General features: G+C 36.6%; 2 protein-coding genes across 2 annotated transcripts in view; both read left to right on the top strand.

The window, feature by feature from the left end:
- Positions 1 to 19,603, top strand: part of LOC135309842 (atypical protein kinase C-like) — a 137,437-nt gene that overhangs the window by 116,837 nt on the left and 997 nt on the right. The gene's annotated exons all lie outside the window — the stretch shown is intronic.
- LOC128675107 (atypical protein kinase C) overlaps positions 1 to 19,603 on the top strand; it is a 182,766-nt gene that overhangs the window by 106,678 nt on the left and 56,485 nt on the right. The window lies entirely within an intron of this gene.

Consider the following 19,603-nt stretch of genomic DNA (forward strand, 5'->3'; position numbering starts at 1 on the left):
ACTGCCGATGTAATCGAGGTGATCGGTAATGTAGTTTCAACTTTGCACACATTTTTTTCGAGAATGAGGCTTCTCTACAATACTTATTCTATACACATATATACGCATAGCATATATCTATAGTCTTTAAAGCATGAAATTGGCCAGAACTTGACCTTAGCTAGCAAAACGTCTACTTTAAGACCCATTTAAAACCAATTAGCGTTTTGAAAAAGTCCCAACTCGACCGTCGACCACAAGCCTATTACCCCGCATCGATCTTTATGCCGCGGTAATAGGGGCGAGTTTGCAAAAAAAATTAGGGAAGGTTGATGTGACGTTGACCGTACACAAAGATAGCTCTTCATTATTTGCCGAAAGAATATAAATTGTGAAATTAATAATGGCCGGTTTTTAGCTTTATTGCGAACGATAAATTTGTATTGTAAATACGGTGCACGGCCCAAGCTTCGTTATGCTTTTAAGCAATTATTGGGTGATGATAAATTTTCAATAGGTAATATCTTGATATAATAATCGCTTAATGCCTATTTGCCGCATAGTGAAAAGATTAAAAACGTCATAATATTTTTGCTAAAGTTTAATTTATTATCTCGCTCTCTCTTTTTTTCGCGTGTTCCTTATTTTCTATTGTGACGCTCTGAAGACTGAAGTTCGAATTAAAAATTAAGTTTTAATTTTAGCAGATTCGACTGTGTTTTTTAGATCGGCCCCGTGCCTGACATCAACCCTCTTAAAAATGTTGTAATTGCCTAGCTCTTGAGGCTGTTCTTATTCCAATATCCATTGGAGAATATGGAGTGGTATTCTAAGGTGGAAATTGCGAACAGACGCCACATAAACCTTTATTGTTCCTAACAAATTTTAACTAACAATATGACAGAAAATTCTTTAAACAAAAAGTTATGTAACATATTGGTATATGGATGTACCTACATACTGTACCGACCCCACTTAAATATTAACTCTTATACCAATTTGAGTGGGGTTGGTACAGTATATACGTTCATATACCAATCTTACTACTTTCTGTTTAAAGAATTTTGATGAGACAAAAATGTAGTAGTTATGTAAAATCTGGCAATCTAATTATTAAAGCCACTACACGAGTGAAATTAAACGTGAAAAAAGCTCTTACTTGTCAATTCAATTTATTAATGAATTATGTGCGATGGGCCTTATTTCAACTACGTCCTTATCGCGGAAGTGAATTGGCACTTAAGTACAACTTTGTTGTTAAGTTGATTTCGTTAACGTTGTCATAAATTCATACGGGTACGGAACACTAAAAAGTTCCCGTATCTTGTTTACATATACCTTTTGTGATATTTTTTTTATGTTTTAACCACATTCGAATTTTAATAAAGTATTGATAATCTTAGAATATGGTGTTAACATAAAGTCAGATGGCATTAATGGATAATGCAACACATATTCTTGGGAAATTCACGCGGACGAAGGCGTGTACTTGCTTGTGCGCAATAATAATTCATCTTAAATTTCCACCCTCAGCCTTTCAAGCTCCTTCACGGCCAAACAATTCCAGATAACATTTTATTGCCCCTCCATTCCTGTCCTTTCCCCGACCCCTATAATTTCCTTCCAAAATTTATATTATTTTAATTGTTTCAATCATGCATTAAGCAAGTTTTTATTATTTTCGGAGTGACTTCCGTCGCGAGTCGACTCGAGAATATAATAAAACGTAATTTATACGAAATTACTCTATAATATTCTCTGTGCATTTTCTAGAGCTGCTATACTTTTTATTACTTTGGGTTATGGCCAAGTAAGAACAGTGAGCACTTCGCGTACAAAAAAAGGGTTATTCCTTAGCTTTGGCTCTTTAAACAACACTAAAAACATGTCGTGCGAGGCCTTAATGACTAGGCTAATTTGTCACAAAGGCCACCCTAATTCGGAGACGGCAAAGGATTTCTAGGTCTCTTGTCACTGTAAAACTAAATGACGACGTCCCCAAATTCATTGCAAATTCGCCTTTATTACGACCACATAGAGATCTATAAGTTTTAGTAGCTCATTACGGGCGAATGCTACACATTTGCTACGTCGTATTCGATGCGTAGTTTCGTAGTACATTCCACAGTAAATGAATGTTTTGAGAACCGAGGTAACTACTACCCGGTGCTACACATGTGCTACGCCGTAGCAGCCATTTCGTAGCTTATGCTACGCGCGTGGCTTGCTACATTTCTCTACAAATCGAATTTATGTTTCGTGTACCAAATAATCTATTTAACTACAACTAATCATAACGTATACATACAGTTTTATATTTGCACTGTTATGTTGTGTCAGTTTTCTCAATTCACTACAATAAAAAATAAATTTTTACCCTTATATTGTGTAATTCCTCTCAAATTATGGCTGGTTGGTTGGAAGAGATCCCTTCATGAGATAAATCCGCCATTGCCTGTTTACCTTTTTGGTATGTATGTACTTTTAGCGTATGTTCTTTGCACATTAAAGATACCCAAATAAACAAAAAGTTTCTGTAACAAAAAGTATTTGCTACTGATTTTGCAAAATTTCCCTAAGCAAAGTCAGACACCACAGTTAGTGTTTCGCATTCAGTGAGTGCTCAAAGAAACTCAGTGGATAAATCACAAGCCACATTTACTGCGAGATCCGAGAGGAGCTAAACGAGCGATTCATAGCAAAAACAAAACGATTTTAAAAATTCATTTTTAGGGTTCCGTAGTGGATGCAGTTGAACCACTGCCTCGAACTGGAATAAAGAACCCTTGTTCCACTTCTGTTCCGTTTCAGTTGTATCGTCGTATCATATTTTATTTTTATGTTATTTTGGATACTTACAGCTTTATCTATATTTCTTATATAAAGTATAATCCGAATGAATTAAGATTTAGGCCTATTATATATATTAATCTAAATGGAACCATGTTCCGTGAGTCATGCTCACGCTTGACCAGTTTTTAAAGCGCAAATCGTCCGTCTCCCTCGCCTGGCAATAATCGCTGCCACAGACAAATGAGTAGCGGCGGGACCGCGGTATTTTTCTCAAATTATGCCGCCATTAAACGGAGATAGTGGCCAGTCGCTACTTAGTCTTAGTCTTGCCCAGTTTTAAGCGAAAAAGTTGCAATTAACTAAGTGCTTTACAAGCGATAGGTACTCATCAATCGTTGGACTTGTTTGGTGTTATCTTTTAGTGTTCTTGTTTTCTTGTTGGATAAGATGTATTTGCAAGGGTTCACCGTAAATTCGAAAGCATCATCATTTAATAAAGTTGTTCTTGTCGGTGGAGCAGCTTCCATTTACATCTATCCTCTACTGAAACACGGCTTTGTGTAGCTTGGGCACCAGACTCCGGAAATATTGTTGTTATCGATATGTCTTAATTTTATTAACTTTGTGGGAAGAAATAATTCTATTCTTATATTGTTTCTCCTTTTGGGATTCACGGCACATAGCCCTTTGAGAGGCTTGCATGAGGATATAAATCCAACACGTAAAGGCCCTTTGGAGAGTTTTAATATTGTGTAAATCTCCCGCCAAAACCCGCTCCAGGATATACCAATGAAATGATATGCCTATGAGCAAGTCTCAGCGGTGTAAACTATTGCAGAAATATGGATAGAAGTTTTGTTGGTCCATGGAATTAAATTTGTACGGACTGAACTCATTATTTGTTTGTTTGAAATAACTCAATTGCATAAAAAAAACACAGATACACAAGAAATAGAAAGAAAAACATTTGCCTGCGGACTTATCACAAGTAGGGATTGACAGTTTAATTCCCTAGCGTGTATGCGACTACCTGCCACTAGATGGAGGTAAGTAGTCGTAAAAGTTATGTCAGATGCCTTTAAGCGACTTAAATAAAATCTAACGCCAGTGTTAGCAATAACACACTCGATATGATGATGATAACAAGGAGTGATCTGATAATATTAATATTTTTCAGAATCAACTGTTCTTAAAGCAATAAAATGGTCTTTTAACTATTAAATAACACTTTGTTTATTGTCCATTGGATCTGAATAAATTGAGACTGAAACTAAAGCGATGTGGTCAAAGTTTAATCAAAATGCCAATAAATCAGATTACAAAATGTAAGCGACGCTTGAGAGCTGAGACTTTGAGTATCGCTTACTGAGCTACGAACGCTTCCCAATGGCCCTCAATCTTATACAAAGATAAAATTTAAATCAATCAAAATAAACAAAAATATATAAAGACCCCTAACTGATAGTTTCCATAGGTTTTAAGATCAAGGCGATATATATTTTTTTAATGTTTGTTTATACGTGTACAGGAAGATGCTCATGTGACTGAAGTGCTTTTGCTAAAGCGCTATTTCCCTTTTTATTATTAAAATGTAAGAGCAACAACATGGATTTCATTGCAGATAGATATCTTGATATCTATCCATCGCTATGTAACAGATAATACATAATTATTATAACGTCCGTTTTCTGAGAAAATAAGCAGAGTTAATGAATTTTCACAACATATTTATGCTGGTTAATTTTTGAGATTGATTTATTTTTAAATATGTACAAAACCACTAACTAATAAGCGACTGACAGGTTCAGAAACTTAGCTGCTTGCTATGTATTTATTTAACTGTAGACAGAATAAGTCGAGTGAGATGGCGCCACTGGGAATTTCGCGCCCTGTAACAACGATGCGAACCAATTTGCTAACTCTACAAATTTCAAGCTATACTAACCCTTAACTGAAGGGGGTAAAGACTATTCTAGCGCGGAAAATAACTTAAGCTACACCGACAGCGTTATGATCCAAATTGACACATAAAACATTTTCAAATTTGCAAAATGAAAGATATGTTCTTAAAATGGCGCTTTATCTAAATTTTTAGCCTCTATTTGGGCCATATATATGTAGTCTATCTATATATTTATCTATATTTTTTTAGTCTTTATCTATTTCTTTTCTTCCAAACAAATAAAGTGTGTCGGGTCTCGAAATGATATTATTCTGACTGTCTTTAATCAAAATTGTAATAATGTACATCAAGCGAAAACAAGGAAAAATCTGGTGAAAAGACGAGTAACAGTAATCTCTAATGGAGGTCAAGCAGTTTTTATGGCGAAGGTGGCTTATCTCTGAGACTGGACGCGAATATTTTTAAGCAGATTGCAAATAAGGAAGTTGTAGTAGAAACTACACCTTCAAAGGAAGGGGAATTTTAAAAGGAGCTTGAAAACATGTGGCTCCCGTCCTAGAGTAAGACTACTACATAACCCCTCGTAGATGCGACAAAGAGATATAAAGCATTGACAGTTCATTCAGCATTCCCAAAGAGAGTTGACATCAGACTGGCGGCCAGTCTTAAAGTTATTTTTATTTGGACACCGTACTAATTTTAAGAGATCGCACACGAGAGCTACTACTTCGATAAAAAAGGAACGCACAGGTGATAACGTTTGCTGGTTTTCTTTTGTCTTGGACTAACTTGAATCTCCTTCTGCTCCAACGCTATTTTGAAACGAGTATTTGCACCAGGTTTCATTGCCCTGGGGAACGGAGATAGGCCCTATAAAAATGTTGAGGAAATGGACGAGAGAGATAAAGCATTTTTTCCGTTTGATACCTTTGTTTTTAGGTAACTTAATGACTTGTACGTAATAAGTGCAAAATGAAAGGATGAAAGTATGTTTAATATTCTTTTATGTTTACTTATTTTATTTCTGTAAAGTCGGGTAGATAACGCTCCTAGACCAGCATCCAATCATCTTAAAATATGGTAAAACTTTATTGCCTGACATAGCTTTACATGAGTCTGCCAAAAGAATCACATTTAACAGCTTTTGTCATCACACCCACGATTGCTGAATGAAGTACGGATAAAATTCCAATAAAAACTGATCGAATCGGTTTTCAGCAAATTTAAAGCAAAACCGCAAACCGTTATCAGAAGTGAAGCGATTCAACGATTACTCTCGATATTGGAACAAAGCCCTGCTTTTTTCATATCTCCATGTCAGCGAAGTTTCATATTACATTAGTGTGGATCCCGGCTCTCACGCTTCCATATTAGACAAGTTTCAGATATTGGTGGCAGCGGCATCTGGTTAACAGATTGGTGGCAGCGATTTGTATGATAATTTTAGTTGTTACGCTATAAATCGAGGTGGATCACGGTGAAATGAATACGTTTACGGAATTCGTTTGTTGTGTATTGATATTTTAGTTTATGAATCGGTTTTATTGCCATGATTATAGGTAAATATTTTCCTGTTTATATATTTAGCCACAAATATGTGTGTGCTATTTAATGGAACTTCTTCTTATTATGATCGTGTTAGGAGTATTTTACGTTAATGCAGTCTCTGACTGTGTACCGTCATATTTTCCAACAAAAATTATTTTACATTATTGCGACATTTTGACTGACTCACAGCCATATATGCTATTAACGTTTTAGGAGCAGGAACCGCCGCCGGTAGTATTTTTTAGCCGCCAGCAATTTGTGCAGTCCAAATACAAATTTTAAATCAGCGACAGCATATACTTGCTTCATATTGCTTTTGATGATAGAATAGAATATGAAGCCCGATCGGAAAACATTTCCAGAACAAAACGCAGTGCGAACTCGCATCACAGCAGCGATGATCGATCGAGGATTTGCAAGCGTTGCTAACATGGCATCTGTCGACGTTTGGTTTCCACTCCCGGTCGCGACGTTATTGGGACGCGTTTTGTTTTCGCCGACTTCCACTTTTGAAATGGGCTTAGTGGCTGGTGATTGTTCCGTGCTTCTCGGTATCGGTTGTTTGAACTTTAAGAATATAAATTGTTTCATTTTGAAAAATACGTTCTACGTGGGATAACTTTGCTAATCATCCTTGTGGTTGTCTTATGTCAATATATTTTTACCATCGAAACGTAAATTTTGATGTAGTAATGCATGATTATGTCTTCAAGTGACCATTTTTTATTCTGCGGATTTTTGTCATATGCAAAATAAATAGCTTTTAGCGCGTAAAATAAGGTCACTCCATATCCTCCCGTGGTTGTCGTACGAGGCGACTGAGGGAGTCATAGCGTAGGCTGATAGACAACAATGGCATTCTCAAGGAGGGACACAGCCGAATCCTCAAAATTTTAAGATTTTGACTGAGTGGCTTTGAAGCCCGGGCTTCAAAGCGACACAACCCCGGACGAAATCAGGAACATGCAAAGATGTTAAAATAACTAAATAAATATCCCACTATCGCCTACAATTAACTGGCATTATCCGGGCCGTGTTGACGGATACCACATTAATCCGGTTGAAAATGGTGCGTAAAAAGCTAGGCGGGCTTTCATCGGTGGTTTTTGCTGGTCCCCGACGGATGACAGCGAAAAGGCGGACCGCCTCGGCTGGCCTTGGTACGTACACGCATTATGTCGATAGATCAAAGCCTATAGTTTATCTATAAAAACAATGATAAAACAGGAAAATTTTCGCTTGTTCAAATCAGTAATTTATTCAGAAATTAGACCTTCACAGGCACTTTTTCACGTCAATTTTTATATCAAATAGTTATTTCTCACAAGCTACAAACTACTGGCATTTCGGAACGACCACTGCTGGGAAGAAATGCCGAAAAAAACTCGTTTGAACAGTGTTGGTCCCTATCATGCCAGAAGGGCTTATCATTATTGTTTCTTAATTATTTTTTTTCTAATAATATATAAAAATACATAATGTACATAGTCAAAACGTATATCATAACAGGTTATGATTGTGATCCGAGTGTTGATTAAATATACATATATCGATGTGAATCACAATAAATTGTTAATAAACATGTATGTAGTTTTTGCCCGGCTTTACCGGCACGCCAAAAAAAAAAGAATATTGTTTTCGAACAGATTCATTATTTATGTATGATCCAATTTAGTTATTAGTGACTAAAGTAATTTAAGTACTCCGATAAACTCTTTTCATTTGTTTTGTTATTTATTGGAATCAAAAAGCCACTACAATAAAATCGATTACCCGTAGCATAAACTCCTATGTTTTTTTTTAGTTTTCATTATTAACTCAAATGTATTTATAAAAAAGTGATTGTGGCGTTAGTATGCGGGTGTTCGCCGAGTCTTAATATCGAAATGTATGTATGTATACTACGGGCCAAAAACTTTTTGCCCTGGCATAAACCCACCATTGCTATAGTTAGACAGATCGAGTCATTGCAATATGAATAATAACAATAAAAACTTTTATTTTTGTCATCGACGACCACGGTGGCGCAGTGAAAGGTCCTGGTTCGAACCCCGGTCGGGTCATGATGGAAAATGATCTTTTTCTGATTGGCCCGGATTTTGGATGTTTATCTATATATGTATTTCTTATAAAATATAGTACCGTTGAGTTAGTATCCCATAACGCAAATCTCGAACTTACTTTGGGGCTATCTCAATCTGTGTGATTTGCCCTAATATATTTTATATATCAGTTCACTAATTTTCGAAAAATATTTCCTGAAATAGGTTCCTAATCTGTTGTACAGGTAACTATAGATATATGTCCAGTACAATATCATTTTAGTGATTAATCCGTATAATTATCTGGCCACAATCGCGTCTTTATTGTCATCCATCGGGCCGGATCATTAGGGATTTAGCTGGATACCCGACCGGATTACAGCTATCCGGCACATACGTCATGCCAACTATGTGGGTCAAATCTCGGTAACTACGGGCTCAAACGATAAACTAAGACACAACTGAATATTAGTTAGTGTTCCGTTGTGTTACATCATCCGCTTAATTAAACAATTCCATACTAATATTATAGAGAAAATATTTGTATTTTAGTTTTTTTGTTTGTAATGATTGAACTCAAAAACTACTGTACCGATTTTGATGAAATTTGACACAGATATAGATGAAACGTTCAGGAGTGACATAGGCTTACTTACTTTTTTATGGTTGTACCCGAGCGAAGTCGGGACGGATCTCTAGTCTATAATAAAAGTTTTATGAGTTCACGGCTAAATATTTTACTGCTCAAAAAATGGATTTATGTTATTAGGCTTCATGACGGTTATGGTTATATTAGCCTAGGTACATCACTCGCAAAATTACTCCACAATTAATTATCAATGTAAGTCCCTGAACGGTTATCAATTTATTGTACTCCACTTGTCAACGCAGATGCGGTGATTGTACTGAATAGAATCGTTTATATTAACTGTTTATATTTGACCGAGCGAACTGATGTACACTTGATTGGCAATAAACGATTTGAATTGAATTGAGCGAAGCGAGCGAGGTCTATGTAACGCGATAACTTTCGAACCGTTGCTCTGATTTTGATTAAATTTAAAAGGTGATCAAAATTGGTTGTCGTTTTTGATATATTCACAATTTTGTAAAAACTCATCAAAATTTATCGTGTTCGCGAGGTCGTAAGTTCATGGCGAACAACTAGTTTTAAATACATATCGCATTGGCTTCTAGAAGAGAGAGCACTAGAGTTCTGTAACACAAGCCCAGGCTACAGGCTCCAGTTTCCACCAATCTGTGATGACACTGTTATTATATACAGGGTTACTGGTATCAAACGCAGACCTCCGCCTATGCTTCCTAAAGACTACTTGGGTGCATCAAAATAAGCAACTTTTATTCTACGACTTTTCGTGATTTGTAGTTTTTTTTTTCATATAAAAAAATACAATCTGTAAAAATACGTCAGCGTAAGATGAAAGAGATGAATTATTCAGCCGATCTGCCATGGTCTTGATAGCTCAGTGGTCAAGAGCACTGTCCCGAATAGACAGGGGCGCGGGTTCCATTCCCGCTCGATTCCAGAACATTCATCTTATTATTATTTTCAAAAATACAATCTATTTTGCGATTCTACACATCTTAACTCTTATATGATAGCCAAGCAACACTCGTGTTGCTTAGTGTCTCGACAGTACAGTAGCGTTATGTAGCGGAATCAAACATATAGAGTTAACATTCTAACATTAAAACGTCGTAGAAGAAAAGATGTCCCAGTCTCTATGTACCTTATGCGCCTTTGGAAGTTTATGCGTTAGATACCAGTAACCTTGTGTAGTTATTTAGTTTTTAAATACGTTTTACATTTTACTTGTAAGAAGTTTGAAAATATAATTGAACAGACGCACTGCCTATGGAATAACTTATCATCATTTGAACTTGATTACTCCAGACCTAGCCACAGCGAAGCGGGCGAGGTCGGGGCGTGGTTATGGTCATAAATAAAAGTGATCCTCATAATCTAATCCGAGTATGTGGCGTGTTCGATAGCACTACATTACCCGGTAATGGCCTTCACATGTAAACTTCGACCGGGTCTCAACCGGCGTCCCGGGTGAGCGACAAACGCAACAAGTTTATCTGTTAGACAAATTAAAAATCCCCCGACAACAACTTTTGAACGGCTGAGCCCATTTTGATCAAACATATCTAAGAACCACCGCATAAATTTGCTATCAAATTAAAAAAAACGCAAATCAGTTGACCCGTTGTCGAGCTACGGTGCCACGTACACAGACAGACACACTTAGCGGTCAAACTTAAAAAGAAGGTGCGACGCAGCGCGATGTGACAATCCCTCTTTCATGGAGTGTTCCTTATTGTATTTTTAGCTATAGCTACGAAAAACAAATTGAGTGCCGGCCTGATGTCAACCCTCTTTGGTAATGCTGTTGATGTGTATCAGCTATCAAGAATAAGGGATAAAAATCCCTTAATCCTATTCATGGGCAAGAACCACAAGGAGTGTGACGTAAATTATGTAATGTGACAATATCCTATGTAAATTCCATGTCACTTACGTTATCCCCGCAATCACTCATAAATGCGTACCGTTGCAACGCGTCGTACAGCGTTTCGTAGCGCACCTAGGACGGGCGGCCGTGTGGAATACTCGACCGGGTCCCGAAGTTGCTATGGGCCCGTAACGTCATCTATATGAATTCAAATGTCTGAGAATATGCCCCGAATAAGGCTGGCAGGACACACGGTAAATATTAATATGTACTTAGTTATTTTGTTAATAACTAGTGACCGGTTCCGGCTTCTCACGGGTGCAATATTATGCTTGTTATATACATATATTCTCAGAAATCAGTATGTATTAAAAAAGCCCGCAATAAAATCCGTTGCGTAGTTTTAAAGATCTAATCATACATAGGGACAGACAGCGAGAAGGAACTTTGTTTTATACTATGTAGTGATTATTGAATTTAAACTTATTTGTCTGGTAAATTAGCCGTGTTCCCGCCCTAGTGGACTACTGTTTAATCCCCCGTGGATGTCGCACATCGTAAGGTCGTAATAGTGGAATTTTATTGAACATTCCGAGAAGAGAACATTCTCAAACAATATTCAAAAACATAAATTTAAATTAAATAATTATCTACATAAAAAGCAGTTTCGTTTCTACGAAAGCGTTAGCGCAAACTTAGTAACACTACGGTCGTACAAAAATAAGTTGAGAATCTCACATAAGTTGGCGAGTTCACATTTTAAGAGCAGTGAGGGCTCTTGCGCAACACTCGGGGCTCTCAAACTGTATCGTTAAAAGTTATTTTAAAAACGTACAGTACACAGAAATCGGTATAATAGGATTTTAGAAATGACAAATGTAGAGCACGCAATCAGACAAGCGTGAGCACAGTATACCAGTTTATCAAACATCTTTATTGTATATGTACAGACGGCCACACATCAGCCTACTCAAATTCATTGCAAATTCTCCACTATCACCGCAGACAGGATAACTTGGCAAGCGACGGAATGTATGAGAAAATTTAATTTCAAATTTGATTGCAAAATCGATTAATCGCGCAAAATACATATACCAATGTGCCTTACTATTAATTGGTGTGAAAATCCATTTATGGACATAAAATATATGGATTATTTTGAGATTTTTAGGGTTTATTATATAGTATAATTTAATATGATCATCTCAAGTCTGTGTGGATGGCGCAAAAAATCCTTTAAATTTTGAAGATTCGGCTGTGATTTTACAACCGGCCGTCTGATGTCAACACTCCTTGGGAATGCCATTGTTACCTATCAACAGCCTAGGTTGTTCTTACCTTAGTCGCCTCGTACGATATCCACGGGAGGATATGGAGTGGTCCTATTCTAGGGCGGAACCACACGCCACAATATAATGCCAGTATAATTTAATATGATATTTAAAAACAAGGTCAAAACATATACCTATTCATAAATTAGACTTTCGCATTTTTCACGTCAAAATTTCACATAAATGTTATTTGTCAAATATCTACACAAACTACTGGAAAACATTTAGACAAGACTGCAGAATTATCGCAGAGAACATATCTCTTTCGAAACACACAAACAAATTAATCGAAATTTGACCTCGAGGCGACCACTAAACTACTAATTACAGACAACTAATCGAATCTATTTAAACTGGAACCGATATGAAATCGAGTTTTGGTGGAACACACACTGTCACCAAAATTAGATAATCCCGTGTATCGGTTGACCGTAACTCGATTATGAATTAAACGTCCACTTTCTGTTAGGGTCGTCTCCTCCCATGAGGCTGTCCAGATACTGTTGCGATGTGTATGTTGCAAACATCTGGTTAAACCAGCCACATTTTTCATCTTCGGGATTTGAACCCGGGACCTCCAGTCCGGCATGATGTCCGGCTAAAGAGGTCGTCATGGTTGACCCTTAGCAAAATATTGGCGCGGTATCGGCAGTAATGCAGTGTTTTAGTGCCGCAGTGCATCGTGTCAGCTGCGATTAGCTTGCAAGGGATGCGTCAATCGATTGTTATCATTCGATTATCGTCATCGATATATTTTGTTTAGGTACTCTATCTTGGACAAATTATGCTATGCTGTATGAAGGACTTAATTAAAAAGTAATATAGTTTTCTATTGTACAATATGTAGTCACAATTTACTGAACTGACTTTAGTGGCCACCGTTTTACGTTAAGTAGATTGTGGTAACTGTTTCCAATATAAACGCAATACTTTTTAATTCAGTCCTTTATCTAGGGAAGCATAATTAATCCGAGCCAGATATTTAAAAGTTGCTTCTATTTAAAAGAAATTGTTAAAAACAGGATGGTGGCGCTAGTATGCGCTCGGTACACTCTTAAGGGCATTTAACAGGTAATAGGTGGAAAAACCGAAAACCTCTGGCTTCGGTCCTTTACTTCTGTTCCCACCCAATTTCATAGGGCAGTGGGAAATAGCTAGTACCAATTCAATATTATTTTCAATCTATGCTATTCTTATATAATAATAAAATAGTCGTCTACCTACAGTCTTAGTAAAAAGTAAATAAACAGATAAAACTCTTCGTTTCCAATTACTAATTCAATTCGAAATCAGTAGCCGTTTCGAGTGTACTACACGAATAGACAGTTATTTGTGCCGCGAGATGGGACTGCATGCCTCATCGAATCGAGTAAATAACCCCCATATCGATTACTAATTCGCTGCGACTGTTTGCGTAGAATCGTCGAGCCAATTTATCGTTACAATTGAGAACTTTGCATTCGGTTGATATATTGCAGTTTGCAGTCGATGGCTGTAAGCAACACCATCATTCATAGAATTTTTAATCTGTTTGCTTTTTAGTGGTTTTTGGGCTGTAGCATAGACTAATATGCATGTACGCTAAGCCACCCGTATGTCAAGCCACTCGTATGTCAAATAAACGGCACTTCTCTATATTTTATCGTAGAAAAATATATGTTGTCTTCTATGTGTTATTTAGTTTTTCAGCAAACTATTTTTTTGTCATTGCAATACCAAATAGAACGTTTGATAAACTTGTTTACCAGCCAAGGAGACGCAACTATTCATAGACAGCATGCATGTAAAATATGAGACGCAATATATGATTTGATGTATGACATCTGTCTGTCTCCGACCATTTGTGTCCACTTGCGTGTTTGTCGTATGCACCCACCGTCTTCCGCAACTTGGATGCAAAATTAAGTGGCACTCGACTGGCCCATTAAGAAATGGGTGGACGTAGTGGATGCAACTCTCTGTAATATTTAAATCCCAACAGCTCTCATACAAAGCATCACAATAAATATATACGGACAAATCACACAAATTGAGATAGCCGCAAAGTAAGTTCGAGACTTGTGTTATGGAATACTAACTCAACGATACTATATTTTATATCAAATACATATATCGACCGGGGATCTAACCCGGGACCTCTCGATTCAGAGGCAAGCACTTTACCACTGCGCCACCGAGGTCGTCAATGTCTCATACAAAGCATAACAATGACTCGTGGTGAAAAATTCAACTTTCCGAAATCAGCACTCTATTTTTAATCCCCGACGCAAAAAGAGGGGTGTTATAAATTTTACGTGTCTGTCTGTGCCATCGTAGCTCACAACCGGATGAACCGATTTTCGTTTATTTTTTTTTTGTGTCATAGATAATTTAATCTCGAGTGTTCTTAGTCATGTGTCATGAAAATCGGTTCAGTCGTTCAAAAGTTGTAGCGAAATGAATATTGAAAGTCGGGTTTTTTTTAATTCGTCTGACATATAAACTTGTTCATTAAATGTAATAATTTTATCGTTCTATTCTTATGTGTGAAATCTGTGTCTCAATAGTATTGTTACATACTTAATGTTAGTGAAATCGATACCCAAAACTGACGTAACTTAGAAATTACAAAATATAAGGTAAAGCTAATAGAAACGCAAACTTCAATATCGCAAGTCAAACAGCGGATACGTACGCAGATATATTTTGTAAAAGTAGATATATTTTTATAGACAGATACGTAACACAAACAGAGCGAACCCAAAATAACATTTCGTCCTGGCGCATATTTGCCTTCGCAAACACGAGTTTGAAACTTGCCCGCTCGTAAACGTGAACCCCACACGTAAAATCGAGTTTTACGAAGACCTGAAGCATATGTGTGTATGTAATGGTTTTACGTAATTTAGTTTGAAAGTTGTTTCGTTGGTATCGGAGGAAAGGTGTCTCGAAGGAGCTGAAAGGTGTGCGAAAATGGCTACTAATCTCTAATCTGTGCCCGCCGAAACGCCCGTCTGTGGATCGAAAGGTCTCAGATTCGTTTCCTACTCGTGCCATATGAATTTGTATACCATTCCATAGACCATCACTTGCTTCTTGCACGGTTTATGCGACTACCTGCCACTAGATGGCGGTTAAGAAATATATTCATAATATGATCATCTAAACACGCATTATATACGTTCAAAAAAATAAGGTTTATTATGGTTTAATTGAAATTTTGTTTGAATTAACTAATTTTCATTCTGATCGCGAAACATACGTGAATAAACTGCCTAAGGGTGCATCAAACTCGTCCATTTGTATTTTATGAAATACATGAATGTTCGTTCAACGCTTTGTTTGAACCAATATTTTCCATTTGCGATAATGCAGATAATTTTAATAATGCTAATGAAGATTCACGAAATGACAGACAAACGAACAGACATATATCCAGAGATAGTAAACAATACAGCCCGCCAGAACAGCACCACTCGTGGTCGTAAACCACTCTCGTAAAACCCTGCTCGTTGGTACAAAACGAACCCGGCAAAAATTAAGACGCCATACAACTAACCGAATGTTTTTCATTTGCAGTTAGCTGGTAGATAAATAAACTTTGTGATGATTTGAATGCTTTTTAAAGGTATTCATTGGATAAGTGATGGCTAAGCGCAAAGTGATACACAAGAAAACTGCAAAACCCCAAGTGAGTGTAGTACTTAGGTACCGTTACGTTTTCTTGGATCCATCAACGCAACCAACTGGTTGTGTCATTAGGAATATTTCTTCCAAATCATTCCCATAGGCACAACTAGACAATTCCCAATTAATTTTAGTTCCCATACGCACAAAACAGATTATTAAGGTTTTAATGGGTTTTCTCTTTCTAACATGACATTCTGTAAGTAATTAGTTAAACGCGTTACATCATGTCATGATATAGTTGCAGATATATATTAACGCTATATTAATCAGTTACTGTAATGTTCTTGATCGATCAATGTCGTCATCACAACCTTATCATGTCGTCATATTTCAATCAATGGTTTATATATATGTTTATATATCTGTATAAAAGCCGTGTTGAGACGCGATATTAAGCGCTCCGTCTTTAGTTTTAAGTCAGTTTGGGGATCTTTGAATTTACGCTCCTCGCCCCAGATTTTTGTAACTTTGAACTAAGATGTTTATGTTGGAGCACTAAGTTTGTTTGCATTCAGCAGACGGTGAATATTGTCGGGGGAATATTTTAACAAAACATTTATGTTTGATGTTGAAATTATTCCAAGTTCACAGACTATTGTAATGTCACTTTCATTGACCTATTTTTTAAATCTTGAATAAAGTATATTGGGAATGAATTTTATAGTGACATCACTTCGACCAACCACGCTCTTGTCCAAGCTACGTGTAGTCGTAGTTCCTTAATACTAGTAGTTTGTAGCTTTGGTAAATATCATTTCATTTAGAATATGACGTGAAAAAGTGCCTGTGAAGGCCTAATTTCTGAATAAATAAAAAAAAATAATATATATATATAGAAAAATCTTAACGGTATTTTAGATATTGATAGGTTTATTACTGCCACTGGCATTGCCATTTTCTGTTGTCTCCAGCCTATTAAATCCAATTGCCGGCCCTTTCCCTCCATTTATCCCCTTTTAAGCTTCCAAAGGCCATTGTAGCATAAATCAGTATAGATTTTATGCCATCTCTGAATAATACAATAGGTTAATGCTGTCCGAGATGGGGCATTCTCAAACACAGACAGTAACATGTTTTTGTGTTTGTATCTTCCGTAAAAACGTCTGGAGCCTTTAACGTAACAAACGTAATACCAAAACAATACTCAAACCGTGAATCAGGAATGCGCGAAAAAACCGGGGTGAAATGAAAGTATCTCACATATACGTTGAAAATGATATACATATCCTGTTATGTAGATCAAGACCGTATTAACCGAGTAATCGCGATCGATTCCTGATTCTTTTCATGTCATTATTTATTTTGAATTGTAGTATTAATTTAGGTTTCTATTTAAATGTATTTTACAAAAATGTTACTCACTTAAAAACCACAATTTTTATGAAACAAGCCAGGTTTTATGAAATAAATGAATGTGATGTGTCTCAAATTCCCGAGTCCAAACCACTCTCACAAATTTCGCATCGTGTTTTTTTAGTTTTTCGATTAGCATACTTTCATCTCCACTAATACACTCACGACCATAATTCACCACCTATTATGAATAGACCCCCGACCGGCCGTGTTTTTCATTAACCCTGCAGGGTTAAAAATTAAATTTCCCCACCCCGTGATGGGATTAAACTGTGTTACTGTTATTGGCTTGCCGTTCGATGCTGTTCAGTACCGGTATATCGTTCGGTACCGTACCAGTATTACAGTTATTGTTTGATATTTTCCTTTAACACGCTCTGTCTACCTAACTGTAAATGTCATCTAGCATAGCAAAATTTGGATATATTACTGTTCTATTTTTCGCCATTAAATAAAATAAATCTATGAAATGTGATGGTGGCGCTAGTGTGCGGGTTTGCGAGCCTTCATTCGAACACGATTCCGTTTACTTTTACAAAACGGACGCAGTCAACCAATCACATAGCGGAGCAGTTAGCGGTGATCACATGCCACACTGTGATTGGTGGTTTCAGGAAAAGTGTAGAACTTTTCCTTTGGGTGTGTTTATTTTTTTATATTTTGAGATGAATCACATAACTATTTTCAAATATTCTTTGGTTCCTTCCTGATTTTAGTCATCATATCACCGTTATGGCTTGTTTAATGGAAGTACGTAAATAATAAATGTACGTTTTTTATTTGTTCCAGGTAAGAATCCAATTAATATTCAACATACATGCTGCAGCATGAATTTTTTATGTGATAGTAATCATGTAAGTAATATGATTTTAATTACACAGTATTAAATGACACTTGCGTTGAAAAAATAATAATTTTAACGACGTTTTTTAATATAGCCATTTTGAGTTACTGTGTAATTACAGCCATTTATTATAATCACTTGTTCATTATCGTCCATTAAAAATAACTAAGATTTAAGTGGTATTAAATAAAATAATTCGATATGGGAATTCGAATTGAAATATATTAAAAACAGTTGGCTATCTATGTCATTAGCATGTAAGGGAAGGACATATTAGATAATAAAAATAACCGAATGAAATCAATTACAGGATATTTTATCTTATGATGATGATGATGATGATGAAACTGAGCCTGTATCCAAAGAAATCAAGGTCATTTTTTTTTGTGTTTCCCATACAAATTGGCAGATCCGCTAATCGGGCGAAATTTTTCGTTTTTGTTTCACTGTATATTTATTTTCACAATATGCTCCGTACATAGAACACAACAATTTTGTTCTATTCTTACTGAGCATTATGTGAACATTTGTGCAATGATTAAAAAAATACCGTATCTTCTATAGATAAATCACAATGTGCATTTATGGCTTGCATTGCATCGTATCGGCATTGTTAGTAAACTTGTAATGGCTCCGAAACTACGAACGACTTGCAAAGTCCCGATTGCCGGCAATTACCGGTTTCTAACCGGTATCTATGAACACTATGTAGTCCTGGCGAGAAAGTTGGCTAATTAATGTGCGGCTGGTTTGAACGAATAGCAGAAATACTAAAGTTAATTAAGCTAAATACTACAAGTAATCGAAAGTTTTACTTTGTTTCACCAACATGTTTCGCCATCTTGTCCGACACGATCATCCTGAATCCGGAACCGGAACGAGCTGTCCATTTTTAAAATTTATGCTATTTTCTCAAACTGTGTATTTTTTATCAGTCCGTCTACTTCTGTTTACTTCTTTTTCTTAGGCAAAACCGAAAACGCTACACCACTGGTTTCTTAATCCTTCTTGCCTGAACTGAGCCTCTTCAATGACTTCATCAGAAGTTGCTATCTATTCAGTCTGGGTAAAGATGTTTGGGCGCTCATAACAAACGAGCAGATGAGCCATCAGACCACTTGTCTCATTGCTTGCCACTGGTCCAAATCTGGTCCACTTGTCCAAATGGTCCACTTTCCCGATAGGGTCTAATTTTTCAATTGTTCTAATTACCGAATGGTCTAATTTCGGTGGTCTTTACAAAACAGTCCAAATTATAACTCTAATTGAAGGGAAAAGAGGAAGAGAATACACAAGTAAGGCTAGACCAAATTAGGGAAAAGCCAAGGGAGGGGTATCGTAAATGGGGACCAAAACGATGGAAAGCGCTGCACTGACTAGAACCTTGTTCTTAAGTTAGACGAAGAATGTTTCACTTACTATTCAGGCCGGTCTACCGGTCTCTAAAAACTTCGTCGAAATAAAACAGTTTTACAAGGTGCGCTCTGTCATAAAATACCTACAAAACGTAACTATACAATCCTCTTAACCTCATCTCATTTAGACCCTTTTTTACAACCACTAACACCATATTCGTATGAGGCGTCACGTCAAAGTAATGTTGATGTAAGTAGGACATATCAAATCTCTTCGGATAATCTTGGTATTAGGTCGTATGGCGTGAT

This window comes from Plodia interpunctella, chromosome 14 (assembly GCF_027563975.2).
Source record: "Plodia interpunctella isolate USDA-ARS_2022_Savannah chromosome 14, ilPloInte3.2, whole genome shotgun sequence".
Lineage (NCBI taxonomy): Eukaryota > Metazoa > Arthropoda > Insecta > Lepidoptera > Pyralidae > Plodia > Plodia interpunctella.